At 43.5% G+C, this 20,924-nt stretch overlaps 1 pseudogene; it reads right to left on the minus strand.

Moving 5' to 3' along the window:
* Positions 1-3,228: 3,228 nt before the first annotated feature.
* The window catches only part of LOC138815088 (MTRF1L release factor glutamine methyltransferase-like), a 416,705-nt pseudogene continuing 399,009 nt past the window's right edge, over positions 3,229-20,924 (minus strand).

Genomic DNA, 20,924 nt, shown 5'->3' on the forward strand with positions numbered 1-20,924 from the left:
CTAGGCTCATAGTACAAACCTGGAACGGCCCCCCCAAAAGGAGGCAATGACTCCATGTCTCTGTATATGGATGGATGATGTATGGATGACGGGCATTCATCAGGTTGCCCATGGCCAGCCCCCCAACCTGGTCAAGCTGGGAAAAGCCCTGAAGAGTACTCAGTCTCAGCGTGCAGCTTGACCAAAGCATCCTTCTCTGCCATTTAATAACTGAAGCCTTATATTCTGGCTGAAGTCTCCCATCAGGACACCTAGCAGCCAGCCCCTGCCTCCAGGGAGAACACAGTTCCTAGACTGTAGGAGTTGTCGAAGTTTCTGGCTCTATAGTCTCTATCCCTCTGTAGGATGTGAGCCTAGATCTCTGAGGCCTAGTGGCTATCACTCATTTATAATTCGTCATTGCCGAGACTCAGGCTGGTCCCAAATCTTAGCAAAGATATTAAATAGTCAGCAATTTCTATGCCAAAAGGGGTATGCCAATAAATCCCGCCTTCATAACTCCCATGAGAAGTGAGCCTTGGGCTGTAAATGTCGCTTAGTGGTATACTGTTTACCTAGCACACACTAAGTCCTGGGTTCCATTCCTCAGTACCAAAGAAACAGAAAAAGCCAAAAGTTGCACTGTGGCTTAAGTGATAGAGTGCTATACTTGAACAAAAGAAGCTCAGGAACATACCCAGACCCTGAGTTCAAGACCCAAGACTGGCAAAAAGAAAAAAAAATGAGCCTGGTATGACATATTCTTGTGGGACTCAGAGGAGGGCCATGGTTATAGAGGTAGAGTAGAGGGAAGCTATTGGTGGCTCACCTCTGTAAGCAACTCAGGAGGCTGAGATCTGAGGATCCCAATTGGAAGCAGTGAAGTCTATATGAGACACTTTTCTCTAATTAAACACCCTAAACCCAGAAGTAGAGATGTGGTTCAAGTAGTACAGTGCTAGCCTTGGGCACAAAGCTCAGGGATTGGATAGAATCCAGGCCATGAATTCAAACCCCAGGACTGGCACACACACACACACACACACACACATCAAGATAGAGCATTTGCCAGTCACTCTGCACAAGTGCCATCTCTTGCAACTCAATATTTAAAAAAAAGAGGGATAAGCGAAGATAAGACTTGCTCCAGGAGGTGATATAACCATGCCAAATTTCCACAGGAGTTCTAAGATGTGGATACAGGACAGAGAGCCTAAGGCAGAAGGTACAGCATGGGCAAAGGTCTTGAGGTGTGCTGTAGAGCAGGTAGTGTGAGTGGAATGAAGTTTCTGTGGCTTCAGAGGAGTCTGTCAGGACATTTCATGGTTGGGCCAAGGTTTGTACTTGAGTCACAGGGCAGAGGGTGGGGTCCCAGAATGAGACCCGGGGAGAAGAATAGCTTGGCTTTTCACCACGGACCCCTGCCATTTCTGGTGGCTGGAAGCCTATTTTTCACAGTTCTTGACCCTCAGAATTCCTTTGTCTGGAGGAGTCAGTACAAATGCAGGGAAGAACTCTTGCTTAAGAAAAGCTTCTAGCCCAATGCCACCAGTGGCTCAACCCCTCTAAATCATAGCTACTCAGGAGACTGAGATAGAGATCATGGGTCAGGCCAGCTCAGGGGAGGAAAATTAGTGAGACTCTTCTTGCCGATGAACTACCAAAAGCCAGGAATGGAGTTGTGGCTCAATTGGTAGAGAGCTAACCTTGAGGGAAAAAGTTAAGAGACCAGAGCCCAGATCCCTGAGTTCAATCACCAGTACTGGCACCTAAAAAGTAAAGAAAAGCTTTCAAGAGCTCCTAGTCCACTGTGGTGAAAGGCCAGATCAGGCAGGCCCCAGTAGCTCACACCTGTACTCCTAGCTCCTCAGAAGGTTGAGATGTGAGGATTGCAGTTCAAAGCCAGTCTGAGCAGGAAAGTCTGGGAGACTCTGATCTCCAAGGAACCTCCAGAAACCAGAAGTGGCTCTGTAGCTCAAGTGGTAAGCTGAAGAGCTGGGGCACAGTGCCCAGAGTTCAAGTCCCATGACCAACACCTAGCCTGCTTGGTCTTACTCTGTGTCTCTAGGAAGAGTATTTTCCAGTGGGCCCCTGAGGGTCTCCCAATATCTAGATCTCCTACAATTCTTTAGAGCAGCCTGTTTGGAGGCCATTGCCTACAGATCGGCCACAGTACCAGAGAAGAGTCGAGCCTTGGGGTATGCAGCTCATCAGAAAGGCATCTGTCATGGGTGCAATATCGATCTGAGCAGTAATTCGATGTCTCAGACCACGGTTCTAGGCCAGGAGGGGCAGAAGCTGCAAGATGTCACACCAGGTAACGCCTGCTCATGTGGGCATCACAACAGTGTGAGTTTGTCAGGCACACTTTGGGCAGGTGTGGAGTTGAGGCTTGTAGGCTCCGGAATCCACAGCTGGCTGGCTGCTGCTTGTAGCAGACACTATCCCAGGAGACCCAGTGCTCAGGCCACTGCTTTCCTCACCAGTGCAAGGGGGTGGAAGGGGGCAGATGAAGGTCGGCAATTGTAGGCTGATTACAAAGGAGCATCCCTAGTGTCCTTCCCTTGGTCCTGTGGCCCTGTGCATGGATGGAGGGGTAGGTTCCATGGAACTTACTGCCATGGCCCAACCCCTCAGCCCAAGAAGGACTTAGGGAGAAACCACTTGATCTGGCTTGAGAGTTTGCTATGAATATGACTCAAGACTGCCCCCAGTTCTAGCTCAGCTCATCATTACCACCTTCCTCTGTGTGTGTGTGTGTGTGTGTGTGTGTGTGTGTGTGTATGTGTGTGTGTGTGTGTGCGTGTGAATGCACACATTCTTGTACACATCTTGGTACTAGGGCTTGAACTCAGGGCCTGGGCTCTCTCCCTCACTTTTTTCATTCAGGGCTAGCGCTCTACCACTTGAGCCACAGTTTCTCTTCCAGGCTTCGGGTGGTTATTTGCAGAAAAGGGTCTCACAGACTTTTCTAGCTGGGCTGCCTCTGAATAGCAATCCTCAGATCTCAAACTCCTGAGGAGCTAGGAATATGAGAGCATGAGCTATTAGCATCTGGCCAAACTCCTTCTTGGCTAAAACAGACTATCTCTCTCCTAGCTGATCACCCATCTACAGTTACCCCTCCTACCCCAGGCTTCCGACAAAACATAAACTCCTCCCCTGAGAACAAAGAAATGGGATCAGGTTTGAGGTTTATATTCTCCACATAATCAGGGGCTGGTGGGAGCTGACATGGAGGTCAGAGATCTAGGCCAGGGCAAGTAGGCAGCTGTTAGAACAGAAGAGAGTAAGAAAAGACATCCTTGCAGCTAGATGCCAGTGGCTCATACCAACAATCCAATTACTCAAGATGCTGAGCTCTTAGGGTGGCAACTTAAAGCCAGCCCAGGCAGGAAAATATGTGAGAAACTTCTGTCTACTAAACTACGAAAAAAGAAGGAAAGGTGAGTTGTGGTTCAAGTGTTAGAGTGTTAGCTTTGAGCAAAGGAAGCTCAGGGACAGTGCCATGCTCTGAGTTCCAGCTCTAAGATTTTTGTAAGACACCCCTCCACCCCAATCAGGCCATAAATCCAGATTTTGGTCCTCCTAGATCTCACTTCTGTTCCTGCCACTTCCACAGCACAAGTGGCCGGTGTGTGGCCAGCACTGGGTTAAGAAGTGACCTTACACAAGGGGGGCATAGCCAGGTCAAGGCTAATGCCCCAGCGCATTGAGGTACTGGCCATACCAGTCTCTCATCCCCCAGTTCCCTGGCCCTGGAATCTAAAGTCTGTGCCTCTGTATTCTGGGCATCCAGTATTATCTAGAAATACCTAAGAGGCCCAGCTGTGGCTGGAAGAAATACTTGCCTTCAGAAATGTACATTGACATTTCCTAGACACCAACCAATACTTCCAACCCATCTTGGCCTCACCTCCCATGTAGCCCCAAATCCACCTTGCTTGGGCAGCCTTTAGTCAGCTATCAAGCTTAAGTTGGCCAGAGCCACTGGCAAGCACCCTTGCCCCATTCCACTGCCAGACTGCTAGAAGTATGATATGTTGCCAGAGGGCCAGCTGAGGAAAAAGACAGGATATCACATGACTGACCCTGCTCCCCACCTCAAGAGGAAGGCGAGAAACTATGCCAGCCGGCCCTGCAGACCCAGAATCCCCTGGAGGCAGACAAAGATATGGACAGCCGGAATTGGGCCCCAAAGAAAAGCTGGAATGTGCAGGTCTCTGACAATTTAGGACTCATTGTAGACTAAAGGCAAAGTTGCCTACTAAAGGGCTAAAGGCAAAGTTGCCATGGAGCAGTGTCACCATCCGAGGTCAGAAAGAGCCAGACAAGCACCCAGGAAGTGGACAGAGAAAGATGAGGGAATGATACACACACACACACACACACACAACACACACACACACACACACACACACACACACACACACACACACGTGGGTAGCCCAAGGTCTCGGCAGTCCCTGAGCATCTGAACATCCCAAACTCTGAGAAGATGGCACTACTGTCCCCAGACCAAATGTAGACAAATCAAGAGCCTCTCACACATCTGGAATGGCTCATAACACAGCATGGCATTTCCTTATGTATACACCTCTATGAAGAAAACTCATCCACCTTATCTTTGGTTGTAGGTCATGGGGTTTGAACTTTGGCCTTCCCGCAGACCTCAGATTTTCAGCTGAAGGTGTGCACTCTACCACTGGAGCCACAGCACCACTTCCAGTTTTTCTGAAAGTCTCACTGAGTTTCCTGCCCAAGCAGACTTTGAACCATAATCCTCAGATCTTATCCTCCTGAGTAGCTAGGATGACAGTTGTGAATCAATGGCAGCTCCGAGCTTCAGCCACCTTCTTGCACCCAGGGGAAATCAAACTTGTCAGGCCTCAAGGCACATGCAGTCCTTCACTTCAGACTTTGACATCAGCATCCAAAACCATTCTTCCTTGGGTGGAGAGAATATAATTGACACTACCCTCCCACCCCTGCTCCTATTCGCCCACTCCCTGCCTAAGACAGGCCACAACCTCTGGAGTTCTTGGTAAGGTAACGCCCACCATGCTATGACTTCACACTCGGGAAAACCTGAGGAGTTCTTAGAAATGTCTCTACACTGAGGCCAGCACCTGGTCTCCCAACCACAGCAACCCCACTCCTTCACCCTCTCTTGCAAACAAGGTTTGTCTTTCTTGTTTTACTGGTAGAGAGGCTTGAACTCAGGGCTTGGGTACTGTCCCTGATGATAATTTTTTGCTCAAGGCCAGTGGTACCACTTGAGCCATGGTGCCACTTCTGGTTGGAGATTGGAGATGAGACTCTCATGGGAGCTTCCTGCCTGGGCTAGGAAACAAGATTCTCTGGATCTCAGCCTCTCAAGCAGCCTGGATGACAGGAGTGAGCCACCAGCGCAGGGCTTATGGTGTCTCATTTTTTAGAATTTCCACCTAGTCCTCCTCTACAAACTACAACTTAGTCACTCCACTATCTAATTCAGGGACAGGGAGGCTCGGAATCTGGGTAGGGACATGGGCATTAAAGGGCCCCCTTCACATCACTACCCATCTCTAAGTTCCCATCCACCTCCTCTCGATGGCCTGGTCTTCTGTGGCAGATCAGACACACTAGGACTTCTGGGGCCTGTATCCCCTCGCCCCACCCAACCAGTACCTGAGGATTTCTGGGGCTGGCTTCTCCAAGTTTCGGTGGAAGATGTTTGGAGGGTTGCTGATAACCAGTTCCAGGGGTGCCCAGCGCAGAAGGAGGGTCCATCTCCCCTCTGTCAAAGAAGGAGACATGACTCATGGATGGATCTATTAAGAACTACAGGGTATAACAATCCACCTATCACCCATGTCCCTTGGAGTGCTGTTTTATGTTGACAGTCCTTGGGCTTGGCCTGGGGGCCCAGGCACTGTCCCTGAACTTCCTTTTCTTGAGGCAAGCACTCTCCTGGTGCCACTTCTGGCTTTTTCTGTGTATGCGGGACGTAGGAATCGATCCCACAGTTTCCTGTGCTCTAGACAAGCCAACTACTGCTAAGACAAAATCCTAATCCTGGATAGTGTTCTTATGTGACCTCTTGGGCCTGTCTCTGAACAATCTTGTATATCTGTACTGAGTTTCTCACCAGCAGCCCTGGCTGGAAATGAACATGCCCCAATATGTTGTCCTTTATCTACAGCATCTTTACTCTCTATGCTTCCTGTCAGATCCTCCTTGTTAAGAACGACCTCTTTCAAGTGCTGCCTTTAAGAAGCCCACTCTAGTTGCTCTGGTGGGGACAGGGGTGGGAGGATCTTCTCAGCTCCACACAATGCCAACCTTGTCATGCTCTTCCTTCCGGCTGGTGTAGATTGAGAGCGCACAAAGGGGAAAGCCTGGCTTTCACCACCCAATTTCTGAAGGCTCTGATGTACTACCCAGGGACAGGTGCTGTATCACACTCCATGACAGGGCACTCGAGGCCCACGCATTCTGTTGGGAAGAAATGAGGCCATTTCTTTGTGTGGGCTTGAACTGAGGATTTGGGAGCTGTCTCTCTGAGTTTTTCTGTTCAAGGCTGATGCTCCAGCACTTGAGCCACAGCTCCACTTCTAACATTTTGGTGGTTCCATGGAGAGTAGAGTCTCACTTGCTTTCCAGCTTATGGCTGGCTTCAATCTTTGCACCTCAGATCTCTGCCTACTGAGGAGCCAGTATGTCAGGCGTGAGCCTGAGCAAGATATGACAAGCACCAGGGCCTTTCTTTTGAGCTTCTGTTTATTTCGTGTCAACTAGCAAGCCCTAATTAAAATTGTTATTTACAGGAGATCAAGTTCCTCTCCTAGGTCAGTTAATCCAAAGAGATAAAATGTCTTTGGAAAAGGCTTGTCTGAGTTGGCTTGTCTGTGTTTGTGAGAGTATGAGTTTCAGGGATACCTACCCCCATCTCTCCGGTGCTTCATTCTCCCAATGGTAAGTACATCCATGATCTCCACACTAAGGAAGGCGGGTAGGGGAGGGTTCATAAGGTCAAATCAAGTGGGATGATCTGAATTCTATCCTGCAACTGAAGCTGGGAGAGATAATAGAGAGGAGAGGTTTAGAGGAACATCAAGGGAAGCCCCTTACATTTGGCTACAAGTACCAGAGAAAAGAATGAATCCATCCTTTTTGGTAGTAAGATAACAGGTGCCCAATATTCATTTATTTTATTTTTTTTGTGAGTCCCAGGGCTTGGATTCAGGGCCTCGGTGTCATCACTGAGCTTCTTTTACTCAAGGTTGAGTCTCTACAAATTGAGCCACAACACCATATATATCTTTTTTGTGGGGGTGGGAGGTGGTTTATGGGATATAAGAATCTCCCTGCCTGGGCAGTCTCTGAGTCAAGACCTCAGCCTCCCGAATAGCGAGGATGACAGGCTAGAGCCACCAGCACCTGGCCGCCACCATCCATTTATAATTCCCTAGGGCCAGTGCTGGGCCTCCCGCCCTGCATCCCTGTTGTTTTGAGTTGGAAGCAGACATGAGTGGGTTTGATACTTCAACAGCCTACCTACCTTTGAGCATCGTTCCGGGTCAGTCTGATGGCGGCTTCCTCTTTATCCACAGGAATGACTTGGCTCTGTCACCAGAAGAAATATCCCCCAGGAGGTATCAGGTCTGAGGTCTTTCCTCTGCACACCACATCCCCTCCCTGAAACGATACACCCCAACAAGGCAAAGTAGACATAGAGTGAATTCATTTTCTTATAATCAGAGTCTGGCCAGATAGGTGGCAGTGAGGATCAGAGGCCCCTGATTCGGTTGTGCAGTTGGATAACATGATGCCTCCTCATCCACTTTCCTTTAACTGTCTTAGAAGAGGGTAGTGAGGAAGGACTCACCAGATGAACTGACAATGAATAACTATCACGGTCTAGCCCAGGCACAGAGGGGCTTACCTGCAGGAGTGAGTTCAACAGCCTGAGCAAGAAAGCTCCAGACCCACAGCCTACCTCCAGAATGAGAGGGCTATCTTGGGTCCGAGCCACACATGATGATGCTAGGACACCTCCTCCAGCACCCATTCAACAAGTTCCTGTGTATGAGACAGAGAAAGAGTTCCTATGAGAGAGAGAGAGAGAGAGAGAGAGAGAGAGAGAGAGAGAGAGAGAGAGAGAGAGAGAGAGAGAGAGAGAGAGAGTTAGAATTACACTTAAGCCCTATAATGGTAACTACAAAGGAGGCTGAGATATGAGGATCATGGTTCATAGCCAGCCCAGGCAGGAAGGTCTGTGAGACTCTTATCTCCAAAAATCACCAGAAAACCGGAAGTGGTGCTGTGGCTCAAGTTGTAGAGTGCTAGCCTTGATCTGAGGAGCTCGGGAACAGCGTTCAGGCCCAGAGTTCAAGTCCCATGACTGAGAAGAAGTGGACTTCCCACCACAAGAAGTGGACTGAATAGCACCCATTGTCCTAGGGAGCATGGCAGTGAAGTCAGGTCAGGCTTTCTTTCAGCTGGGGGTCATGAGTAGGTCCCCCCGCTTCTCCATGCCTCATTTTCCTCAGCTGCAACATTGAACAGTGAAGGATCCCCTTCCTCACGTGGATAGGGTAAGGATGAAAGAAAGCCATACCTGTGGCATGATAAATAACAGGCCCCATTTGAGCCCTTTCCAGGAATCTTCCTGTCATATGCTCACAGAATTGCCAAGAATCTTATCTGATGACCACTCCCTCTATGCCTGTCCCTGCCCCAGAGATCCCACTGTATTGACCCCTTGTTTTCTCACAACTGTCCTGTGAGGATACTGAGGTCCGAAGGTTCCATGCCCAACCCAGAACTTCAACTCTGGTCAAGAATCAGCTGCTATCTCTGTCCCCCTGGGGAGCCACCCCCTGCAGGCCTCACCCCCAGACTCTCCTAAGCTCCCTCTGCCACCAACCAGGCCCAAGGGAGTAGACAGTTCCAGGGCACAAAGATCCATTGGTATTATAATTTAACAGTGCTGAGTCCCCTTCAAGCACCTCACCCTTCCAGGCCCCCAGACCTCAGTCACAAAGCCCATTCACCCCCCAAAGATTGCAGTTAGAAGTTACCAAAGGGTCCAGTGCTCCTTGTTACAACCAACTTCTACACACACACACAGACACACACACACACACACACACACACACACACACACACACACACACACACACACACACACACACAAAGCTGGCACAGGTGGTTCCTGTCTGTCATCCTCAATACTCAGGAGGCTGAAGTCTGAGGATCACTGTTCAAAGCCAGCCTGCACAGGAAAGTCTCTGAGGCTGTCATCTACAGTGAACCACGAAATAGCCAGAGGTGGAACTGTGGCTCAAGTGTCAGAGCACTAGCTGTGAGCACAAAAGCTCAGAAACAGCACCTAGGCCCTGAGTTCAAGGCCCAGTTCTTCTACCTCCAAACAGACACAGACACAGACACAGACACACACAGACACAGACACAGACACAGACACACAGACACACAGACACACAGACACACACACACACACACACACACACACACACACACACACACACACACACACACACACACACACACACACACATGAAAAGCCCAAGGCTTCAGCAGTCCCTGAGAACAGAACCGTAAACTCCCTCCATTAGGTCGAGCCTCTCACATATCTGGAAGGTCTCATAGACCAGCATGGCATATCCTACCATACGCAGTGGTATGCAGAAAACTTACTCACCTCTTTTTTTGTGGTTGGTCATGGGGTTTGAACTCTGGGCCATGGTGTTGTCCCTCAGCTCTTCAGATGAAGGTGAGCACTCTCCCATTTGAGCCACAGCACCACGTCCTGTTCTGTGGTTGATCCATTGGACATCAAGTCTCACAGACTTTTCTACCCATGTTCGCTTGGAATCACGTTCTTCGCATCTCTCCCTTCTGAGTATCTAGGATGACAGTTGTGAGGCACCAGTGGCTTCCGTCTTCAGCCACCTTCATATACCCAGAGGAAACCCATCTCCTCAGGCCACAAACTTCTTGCAAACCTTCATTTGAGACTTTGACACCCAGCACTCAAATCCATCCTTCAATGGAGGGAATAAAAACACAACAATCTCACCCCTGCACACATTTGCTCACTCCCTGCCTGCCACAGTCCATGTCCTCTTGAAGCTGTGGCTTCAAACTGGAGCAAACTTGGGGAGTTCTTAGAAATGTCTGTACAGTGAGTCTAGAACCTGGTCTCTCACCACAGCACACACTCCACTCTCCCCCACACCTCCACCATCCTTTGCAGGCAAAGATGTCTTACTTTCATTTTTCTGTTATGGTGCTTGAATCTGAGCCTGGGTGCCATCCATGATCTCTTAAGCTAAGGTGAGCACTCAACTAATTGAGCCACAGCACCCCTTCCAGTTTCTGGTGGTTTGTTGGAAAAAAATGTCTCAGGGTCTTTCCTGAGCATGCTGTCCTTGACCTGTGATCTTCAGATCTCATCTCCTGAGTACCTATGATGACAGCCATGAGCTACTGGCAACAGGCCAAACATATTTTTCCATGCCTGTCATCCAATACCCTAAGGAGACTGAGATCTGAGGACTGCACTTGGATGCCACCTTTGGCAGCAAAGTCCATGAGAACTCTTTATCTCCAATTAAACATCCAAAAGAGTTGCAAGTGGAGCTGCGGCTCAAATGATAGAGTGATAGCTTTGAGCATAAGAGACAAGAGATAGGACCCAGTCACTAGGTTCAAGCTTTTTCTAGTAAAGACCCACCCAAGAAAGGGAAGCAGGTGGGTATATGGGAGTTGAAAGCTCACACATAATACTCAAGACTCCCAGAACAGATCCCATCCGGCTCTGATTCTCTAGATTCTATGTCCTATGTCATGGCACTATTAGATGTGACTGACCATGCGCCAAGTTAGGACATTCAAGTACAATTTCATACTGAGGATCCCCTGACCTTATGAAAGACTCAGGATATCTCACTGTCCTGCCTCAACACTGGGCAGTGAGGTGAGTTCTAGTTATCCAACCACAGGATGTGGGAACAAAAGCATTTCTTGGCCAAGAGATGCAGACTGGAAGTCTCTAGGTCCGTCTCTCTCGGGAAGGGGAAAAGGCTTGATCCATCACAGGCATGTTCCTAGGTTGTGAGTATCCTCAAAGAAACAACCCTGCTCAGAGCCCAGTGCCTCTTGTTTTCCCACCAGCCTCCCCAAGCCTGCCCCACCACCAGACTGCCCTCTCTGAATCCCAGATCTGCCATTTAGACTAAAGGCTGAGCCAGCAAAGAGACCCACCCCTGCCTCTGAGAATGGCAGTCACAGGTTCCTAGCGTCCCCTAGAGGAAGTCTCCGGGTAACACAGGTCCTGACTCCCACCCTCATTCCCTGGCTGTCCTATGCCAGTGGCACACTTACCTCTGTCTCTGGTCTTGAACACTGGAGGTGTGATCTTCAGATTGAGCCCTGGAAATCCCAGTCCCCAAAGTTGTACTGCAGAGGCATCCTGCGGTGGACGACAGCCAGGTGCTCAATGGTGAACCCAAGACCCCAAGACTTTTAATAACCCTATGGTTGGTCAAAGGCTCTATCACTGATGGTCTAGATTGTCGTGCGAGATCATGGCTCCAATGTCCTGACACACCTGACCTGGGATCATCCTCCCATTTCATCTTCCTTCTTATCCCTTGCCCCCCACCTTGACACTGCGTCACCCCAACACCTACCTAGCTGTTGGAGCTTTTCTTCTTATCTGACCAGAAAATAAATTTGGTGGGGCCAGGAGAGATTAAAACCTCGTGACCCACCCTGAGCCCTAGGGTCTACATCCTTCTGCAGTCAGCGACCACACAACACCTGGATTTCATGAAGTTGCTGATAGGTCAGCGGCTTGGTCCTACATACTGTCTTTAGACTCTGAAACTTTGCCCACAGAGATTGTGAATGGTTGGCTCACTTGATCCAGGGCCTCCAAACCAAGGCATGCCTGTTCCCCCTTCTTCCGTTCCACTTTTTCTCACTCCATCCTTCCCTCCTGTCACTCTCTTTTCCTTTCTTCTCTCACTCATGGGCCTTGACCTCGGACCCTGGATGCTGTCGCTGAGCTTTTTTACTCAAGGCCAACAGACTACAACTTGAGCCACACATCCACTTCTGGTGTTTTCTTTTTGGTAGTTAGTTGGAAATAAGAGTCTTACAGGATTTCCTGCCCCGGCCTTAAGCCTCAATCCTCCCATCTCAGCCTCCTAAGTAGCTAGGTAACAGGTGTGAAGCACCAGCATCCAGATCAATCTAAGGTTTCTTCATGTGCTATGGAACCAGCAGTGGATCGTTTCATCTATGACTCCCGGAGCCTGTTGCACACTATAACTGTTTTTTTTGGATAAGTATATGAGCATCTGCCTATGACAACACTATAGAAAAGTCCCATTCTATGCAGGTAAGGATCCTGGGGGAGAGGGCAAAGCCTAATGAAGCTCTCCCACAATTCTCCCTCCTCCCTCTTCCCATCCTCCTGGTGCCACCACACTTAACTCTTTTGGCTCCTAGGATGTGAGCCATGATGTACTAGCTGGATTCTTGGGCCTGTGGAATGCCTATCTTCTCAAAGATCTCTGTCCAGCAGCTGACCAGCTCTGTGGCACGCAATTCCCCACTCAGGTGTGAATGAGGTTGCCAGTGAACTGAGGCCTGGCTCAAGGGGCCTCCTCTCCTCCCCCCTGGGGCCAGGAAGGATGGTCTACCACATCCTGTCCCCAAGTTTCATGTTGCAGAGAAAGGATCCTCGAGGTATCCCGGGTTTCTGAATCTCCCAGAGTCCCATGAAGGTGCTGGGAATCATCTTTGCTCACAGCTGAAGCTTGAACTCAGGGTCCCTGAGATTTGTTGCATTTTTAAACAATTTACCATTTGAGTCGTGCCTCACTTCTGGCATTTTGCTGATTAATCAGTGATAAAATTCTCAGGGACTTTATTTTGTGGGCTGCCTTCAAATAGGAATACTCAAATCACAGCCTCCCAAGGAGCTAAGATGAGATACATGAGCCAACTGCTCCCAACTTCTATTTACTACTTGTATATGAGCTTTCACAGACTAAATTGTTTTACACTTTTATTGAGCTCAACTATATCGTTTTCCTTTCCTATAATTTTAATGCCAAATTTAAGAATGCTTCATCTCCAAAATGGTCAAGATGTCTTGACAATTGGAGTCATTGGACTAGAAGGCTGCTGGTATCTAAGATAGTACTAAAATGTTAGACTTGATCCTATCTATATGACTGCTTAATACTATTGCTTTTTCAGTCAGTATTCTTTTTATTATTGGTGTTGGTGGTTGTGCTGGTTGTGGGCCTTGAACTCTGGGCCTGGATGCTGTCCCTCAGCTCTTCAGCACAAGGCTAGAATTCTACCACTTGAGCCATAGCACCACTTCTGGTAAGCAAATTTCTTTGCTTTAATTCACATCACTTTTTTGTTTTATATGCCACGTTTTAATCCAGCTTGAACTTAACATTTGAATAAATTGTTATGTTTAAGTCAATGTTCACTTTTTAATTCTCCCAAATACTGTCTAACCTATCACCACTTATTAAAGCGAATATCATTCCTCAAATGTTTGGATTTACCCCTTACTAAATATTCTTTGATAACATTTACGTGGATATAATCTGGTGCCCTACAGACCCATTGAGCTGTATAATCTTTCCTCCACAAATATAACAATTTTACACTAAGAGTTTTACTATTGGACAGAGAAATATATTCCAGCTTATTTTGCTTTGTCAATGACTAAAATAGTGCTACACAGATGCTTTTACAAATTGTCATAAACATAAATAAAACTGTGAAACTGAGCTCTGTTGTCTCATGCTTGTAATCATAGCTGCATAGGAGGCTGAGATCTGAGGATTGCGGTTCAAAGCCACCTGGAATGGAAATGTCCATAAGACACTTATGTCCAATTAACCACCAGAAAACCAGAAGTGGCACAGTTACTAAATGAGTGGAGCATTCACTTTGAACTGAAGAGCAGAGGGACAGTGACCAGGACCAGATTTCAAGCCCCATGAATGATCAAAAAAAAAAAAAAAGGGAGGAGACAATTTATATTATTGCTCAATTGTATCCTCCAATACACAAAAATTATGTCTCCATTTATTTAGATTTTTCTTTTATATTCAGCATTGTATAATTTTCAATAAAGATGGATGAACAGCACTTTAATACATTTTGTCAATATTTGAAGACAGCACAAAGAAATTCACAGAAAACAGTTGAAAAATGAAAGGCAATGGGAATGGAGAAAGAAAGAAACCAGAAACAGGTTAATCAGACCCTTCATTAATATGTGAAAGTGTAAAATATTTCAATAATTTTTCTCTGTACAATTAATATACACCAATTAATAAATATCTTCCAAAGACTTTTGTACTCAAGTATGGCATAAAGGATAAATACAGATTCTGTGATGAAATGAAAGAAAGAGATGAGAAAATCCATAATTATAGTGATTGTGTAAATAAACTAAGAAATTCGATCAACATTCTGAGGACTCAGTTCATTGGACTAGAAGGCTGCTGGAATCTAGGATTATACTAAAATGTTAGAATTCAGCCTATCTTTAAGACTGCTTACTACTACTGAATTTCGGTCAGTACTCTTTTTGTTGTTGGTCGTGGTGTTTGTGGGGGTTATGGGCCTTGAATTCTGGGCCTGGATGCTGTCACTCAGCTCTTCAACTCAAGGCTAGAATTCTACCACTTGAACCATAGTGCCACTTCTGGTTTTCTGGTGGTTTATTGGAGATAAGAGTCTCATGGACTTTTCCTGTACAAGCTGGCTTTGAAACACGATAATCAGATCTCAGCCTGCTGAGTAGCTAGGATTACAGGGGTGAGCCACAGGCAACTGGCTCCTCTGTACAACATCAACCATAATATAAAATGTAGTAAAATCAATAAAGGACATGTTTAACAAATGAAGTAAAATGATAACTTACAGACAAATGAATATAATAATATGCATACATGTCTATATACATGTATATACACATCTGTATATTCTTATATATATATAGGTATTAGTATATATACACATATAAGTATGAATATACAGATATATTCATATAGTGTGTATATATATAAATTTATTTAAAGAGACTTGAATCAGAAATATATTAATAGTATATGAATGCCAATGAAAAACTTTAACCATCCTAAATAAGTTATAAAAAATCCAAATACATATCTCTATAGTAATATAATAACAACCAAGGAACATATGGAAAGATCATAACATACCTAGACATTGCATACATATAGAGATTAGTGGAAATAGAAACAATAAGATACCCCTGTACAATCATTATGTAGAAATTAGAATCCTTATACATTGGTATTTGACATTTAAAATTATATAGTCAGTTTTTTGAACATACTGACAATCTTTAAGATATTATATATAGAATTGCCTCTATGATCCAGCATTTTGAATCATAATGTTATATACAAAATAGATTGCAACATATGTCCAATGAGACACATGTACAAGAATATACATAGCAAAACCTTTTATAATAACATATCATAAAGTATTTAAATGTCCATTCAGGATGTTATTCCATTATACACATGCTCTATCCATGAGAAAAGTTTACATGGACTTACTTTAGAAACATAATATTGCATGGGAAAAATGGATAAAATAGACTACATTTTCTAATCATATGAGCTTTTTAAAATTGGCTCATCTGTAGAGGAAGAATATGAAATAATAGCTGCTCAAGGGAGGTAGGTTGGAATGTTGACAGGAAGTGACTAATAATAAATATGGGAGTATGGGGCTGGGAAGGTGGCTCAGTGGTAGAGCGCTTGCCTTGCATGCCTGAGGCCCTGGGTTCGATTCCCCAGCACCACATAAGCAAAAAGTAAAAAACCGGAAGTAGCGCTATGGCTCAAGTGGTAGAGTGCTAGCCTTGAGCTGAAGAGCTGAGGGACAGTGCCCAGGCCCAGAGTTTAGGCCCCACGACCGGACCCAAAAAAAAAAAAATAAAAAATAAGTATGGGAGTATTTTGAGAGGGTAGTAAGGATAAAATGATCTAGAACTGAAGGTAATATTCTTATTCCAACACTTTAACATTCTAAGAATCATTTTACTTTATCGAAGAATTACAAATTGCATTTACATTAACCTTAGGAAAAATTTTAGAATGGTAGTGGGTGAATATAAGTGATAATTTAGAGTTTAAAATCACAGAATTCTATAATGCATAACATTAGTATGTTGCTGAATAAGACTATCAAGAAAATATGATCCGTGGTATATCTTCTGAGTGACTAAACATACAATTGCGAATATTCTACAAAATTATGTAAATTGAGGGATGAGATAGGATTGAGAAGAATGAGGGATAATGTATAGGGGCATTGTATAGGGCTGGGAATGTGGCTTAGTTGTAGACTGCTTGCCTTGCATGTGTGAAGCACTGGGTTTGATTCCTCATTACTACATAAACAAAAAATCTGGAATTGGCACTATGACACATGTCATAGAGTACTAGCATGAGGAAAATAAGCTCAAGGACATTGCCAGGGCCCTGAGTTGAAGCCCCAGGACGAGTGAAAAAAAAGGTGTATTGTATTAAGCCGGGCACTAGCGGCTCCCACCTTTAATCCTATATAATCAGGTGTCTGAGGATTGAGGTTTGAAGCCAGCCCAGGCAAGAAAGTCTGTGAGATTCTAAATCTCGGAAAGTTCTAGCATTCATCCAAAGGCATTCAGGAACAGCATTCAGACCCAGAGTTCAAACCTCAGGAGAGAAAAAAGAAAAAAAAAAACCTCACTAAACACTATTCTTTAACTGCTTTGTCAAAAAGCAACTCCCATACAACTACTTAAAGTTAATTAAAAATATGATAAAACACAAGTCATTTTGGGATCCAGACATAGATAGAATACACTGGACAAAGTAAATTTTATATCATGCAGTTTAATTTGTAATTTGTTCTACAGTCTTCTTAAGTCATTTATGAAATTGACAATGCTGTCAATTATAGGTCTATTTCCTTGAGAAACAGATTGAATTCTGCTATCTTTTCATAGGAAACCATAGAGGTGATTTTTTGCCTCTTATTGAAGTATATCTGATATTTTAAACTAGATTTGTCCTAATACAATATTAATTTAAACAATCATTTCATTAGGGCGATGTTGGTCAGATTTTTTTCCAGTAAATCTTATCCCTTATAATACATGAGAGCATGCTGTGAAGTCTCCTATTAATATGCCAAATTCTTTATAAAATTAACTTAAAAGGGGGAAAGATTAATCTTGGTTTCTGATTTTACACATTTCAGTTTATATTTCTTATCCTCATTGCTTTCGGTTGGTGGTGGCACAGTACCCCATGTCAGGAACATGTGATGGAGTATTTGTATTCATGGAAGACAGGAAGTAAAGAAAAGTAGGAATAAGAGTGGAGAAAAGGAGAAACATGAGGAAGTGAAGAGGGAGAGGGAGAAGGAAAAACAAAAAGAAACAGAAGTAAAAGAAGGAAGAGGAGGAAAGGACTTTGATCTTAACATTCTCTTTGATCACAAGTTCTCAGTGACCAAATCTCTACAACTATGCCCACGTGAGAGGGTTCACTTTTTTATGGTAACATAGTGAAAGCTAATTATTAATCCCAATCCTGGCTCAAGTGGTAGAGTGCTAGCCTTGAGCTGAAGAGCTGAAGGACAGCACCCAGGCCCAGAGTTGAGGCCCCACGACCGGATCCCCCCCCAAAAAAAGATTATTTCATCTAACTCATAATGATTTGAATTTTTCATAATTTTATGAAATTTCTATTCAAGTTTTTGTCATCTGTTGTGAGGTTCTTTCTTTGTAGTTGAAGAAAAAATAGATACTATCACGATCATTTATTTCTTAATTATTCTATAGAGTAGGTATAACATGAATTTCCTACCATTCAAAAACAAGTTATGTTCAATTCTAGGAATAATTGCATGAGTCATGGAATATCTTGCTTTATGTCATATTGAGATTGATTCAATATCTAAAAATCACTGATGGCATAATACATGAAATTCAATGTTTCTCTGAAATGTCTTAGTAATCAAACTTCAGAAATACATGACCAGTAAATAAAATTTTTATATACTCAAAAAACGTATGAATCTATATTTTATGTCAAAAAATCTTAGGTTTAAAGGAAGAAAAAAATCATGTGACCACAGTAGATAATATTTAATTTAATGAAAAATTGCTTCATTAACTCTGTCAGAGCCTATTGCTTTTAGCTTACATGAGAAATTTGATTAAGGATCCTTTTGTCCCTTTTGAATAATAGAGCATTTCAATTAGTGCAAAGATTCTGACATTTAAACCATTGAATGTATATTTTTTTTATAAAAATGAAAACTATTTTTCACAGTGCATGTTCAGGTTTAATAACTAAATAAATATCTAAATGTTAATTTGTTAAATTGAGCCTCTAGAATTAAAATAATAAGAAATATATTTTATTCTTATATATATCTGTGCTTAATATGGGTTTCTCAAGCTTGTAATCCTCACTACTCAGGAATCTGGGGTTCAAAGCCAGCCTTGGCAACAAAGAAATAATCTTATAAATATGTTCGAAACAATTGCAAGAAAGAAAAATAAACATTTAAATACTTATCCTAGGGTTCATTTCACCTAACATCAACTTATCTGACCTATTCTGCTTGTCACAGACATGCCCCTCCCCCACGGTATAACCACTGCTTGCATTGTAGTTGATGTTGGTATGATTTGTGGAGGGCAAGGGAAAAATCATATGGTTTAAATAAGGATACAGGTGGACCCATTGCAACAATGAGATGTACAAGTCATTATGTAGAAAAACGAACTTTACAACTTTGACGGGGGGTGGTGGATGGGGCAGGAGGGGCGGAGATGATAACGGTTGAGAAGTAGAAAAAAAGGATGAGGCAACAAAACTTGATAAGAAATGTACTCATTACCTTGCCCATGTAATTGTAACACCTCTGTACTGTATTTTCACAATAAAAAAATTAAAAAAATTTAAAAAGCCAGCCTTGGAAAGAAAGTTCATGAGTCGAATCTCAATTAAACACACACACATCACGACATACACAAACACACAGACACACACACACACACACACACACACACACACACAAAGCCAGAAGTGGAGTTGTGGCTCAAATGTTAAACCAATATCCTTGAGAGTTCAAATCACAAAAACAACACATACGCAATATTATGTCTAAATTCTTATTTTACTTTGAGGAAATAAACAATGTCATGGAAAGTGATATTTGTTACATATCCTGCAACTTTTGTGAAGTTGTTTTTAGTATAATTTTTCTTAAGATATAACATAGGTTATTAAAATTAATATTATTCTAGTATATTCATAATTACTTATAACACCTTAAAGTACAATAGTTGGTATTTTTTCTATAGCCATAAGAAATATTCTGAGTAAAAGATTGGAAGAAAAAAATAAAAGAAAAAGAAAGAAAGAGAGAAAGAGAGAGGTAAGGATGGAGGGAATGAAGGAGGAGGGAAAGAAGGAAGGAAGGAATGAAGGAACGAAGGAACAAAGGAAGGGATGGAGGAAGGAAGGGACAAAAACGATTTAATTTATAAAATCAGGTATTTAGCCCAACATAAACTTCATGTAATTAACCCTTTAGTAAATGCAATTTTGCAATTTTCTTTTGCATGTTCCCCATGCATGAATGAATCCAGCAAATGAAGAATCAGAAATACCAGGTGTATTTGTTTGCATCTGTAGTAAATAGGTATGCAAACCTTTTTCTCAGTTTCTATACATCATCAAATAATTATTTGTAAACAATTCACACTTAGTTATAAATATTTTAAAATCTGAGGTAACCAAAGGTTGCCAATACATTATATACTGTGAATACTAGTATTTATAGTGCTATTAATATTACAGTCTTCATTTTTCATTAATTGTAACAATTTTATTTTGTATTTTATCAGACATATTAGCATACTCTGATTTTGGTGACTGTGAGAGTTCTAATAGCAGACCTTAATTAAAATCAAAGGAGATCTGTATTTGTTGGCTCAAACAAATATTTTTGAAAGCAATTAACACATCGGAGATTGTTCAAAGACATCAGAAGGGCTTTAGGCTGTACCACGTTTACATGGTTACCTATGATGTGATTCAAGAGTCACTAAACAATCATACTTCACTTTGCCAACACTATAATTATCCTCATTGTAAGAAGAATCATTCACATAATTCACATGATATAAGATTGTCCTTGTTATTATTTTCTATGAAATAATATCCAAATGATACACCACACTGAGTTAAAAAAAGGTTGCAAAGTGTATTGGACGATGTAACTCCTTCCAGATAAGCATGTTGAAATTCTATTCCTCTGCCTGGTGACATTAGAATGAACGTTTCAGACATTACCCTGCAATATTGATCCTGATAAAAGAAGCCTAATATAATTACTCTGCCACGTGAACGTCCAGAAAATAGATTATAATGAACCAGAAAGTGGACCCCATTAGACAAAGAATTGCTTTGAATTACCATTTTTATAATCAATGTTTAAACTTCTAGAGTATGCATAATATACTCCTGATGTTTTTTAAGCCACTTACTTTGAAATGTACTAACAGCCCAGTGGATGAAAAAAAGCAAAGGAGTTTTGATTTAAATTTCACAAATTGAACTGCGCGCTCACACAGAGAGTCTGGAACAAAGGAGCCAGACGCAGCGGGCGAGCGGATTCTACTCAACACCAGCAAAAACCAACAAGGAGTGGACATCTTCATCCTGCAGTGTGCAGACAAGAGACGACCCAGGATCCAAGAATTGATGTGAGTAGAAGTCCGACGTCCTCACTCCTTCTCAGGGAGCAGAGGAGGGAAGGCTACCCCTCCCCCCCCCAGCACCAGTGATCTCCAT

Source organism: Dipodomys merriami, unplaced genomic scaffold (assembly GCF_024711535.1).
Source record: "Dipodomys merriami isolate MVZ:Mamm:240054 unplaced genomic scaffold, mDipMer1.0.p SCAF_108, whole genome shotgun sequence".
In the NCBI taxonomy this organism is placed as follows: Eukaryota; Metazoa; Chordata; class Mammalia; order Rodentia; family Heteromyidae; genus Dipodomys; species Dipodomys merriami.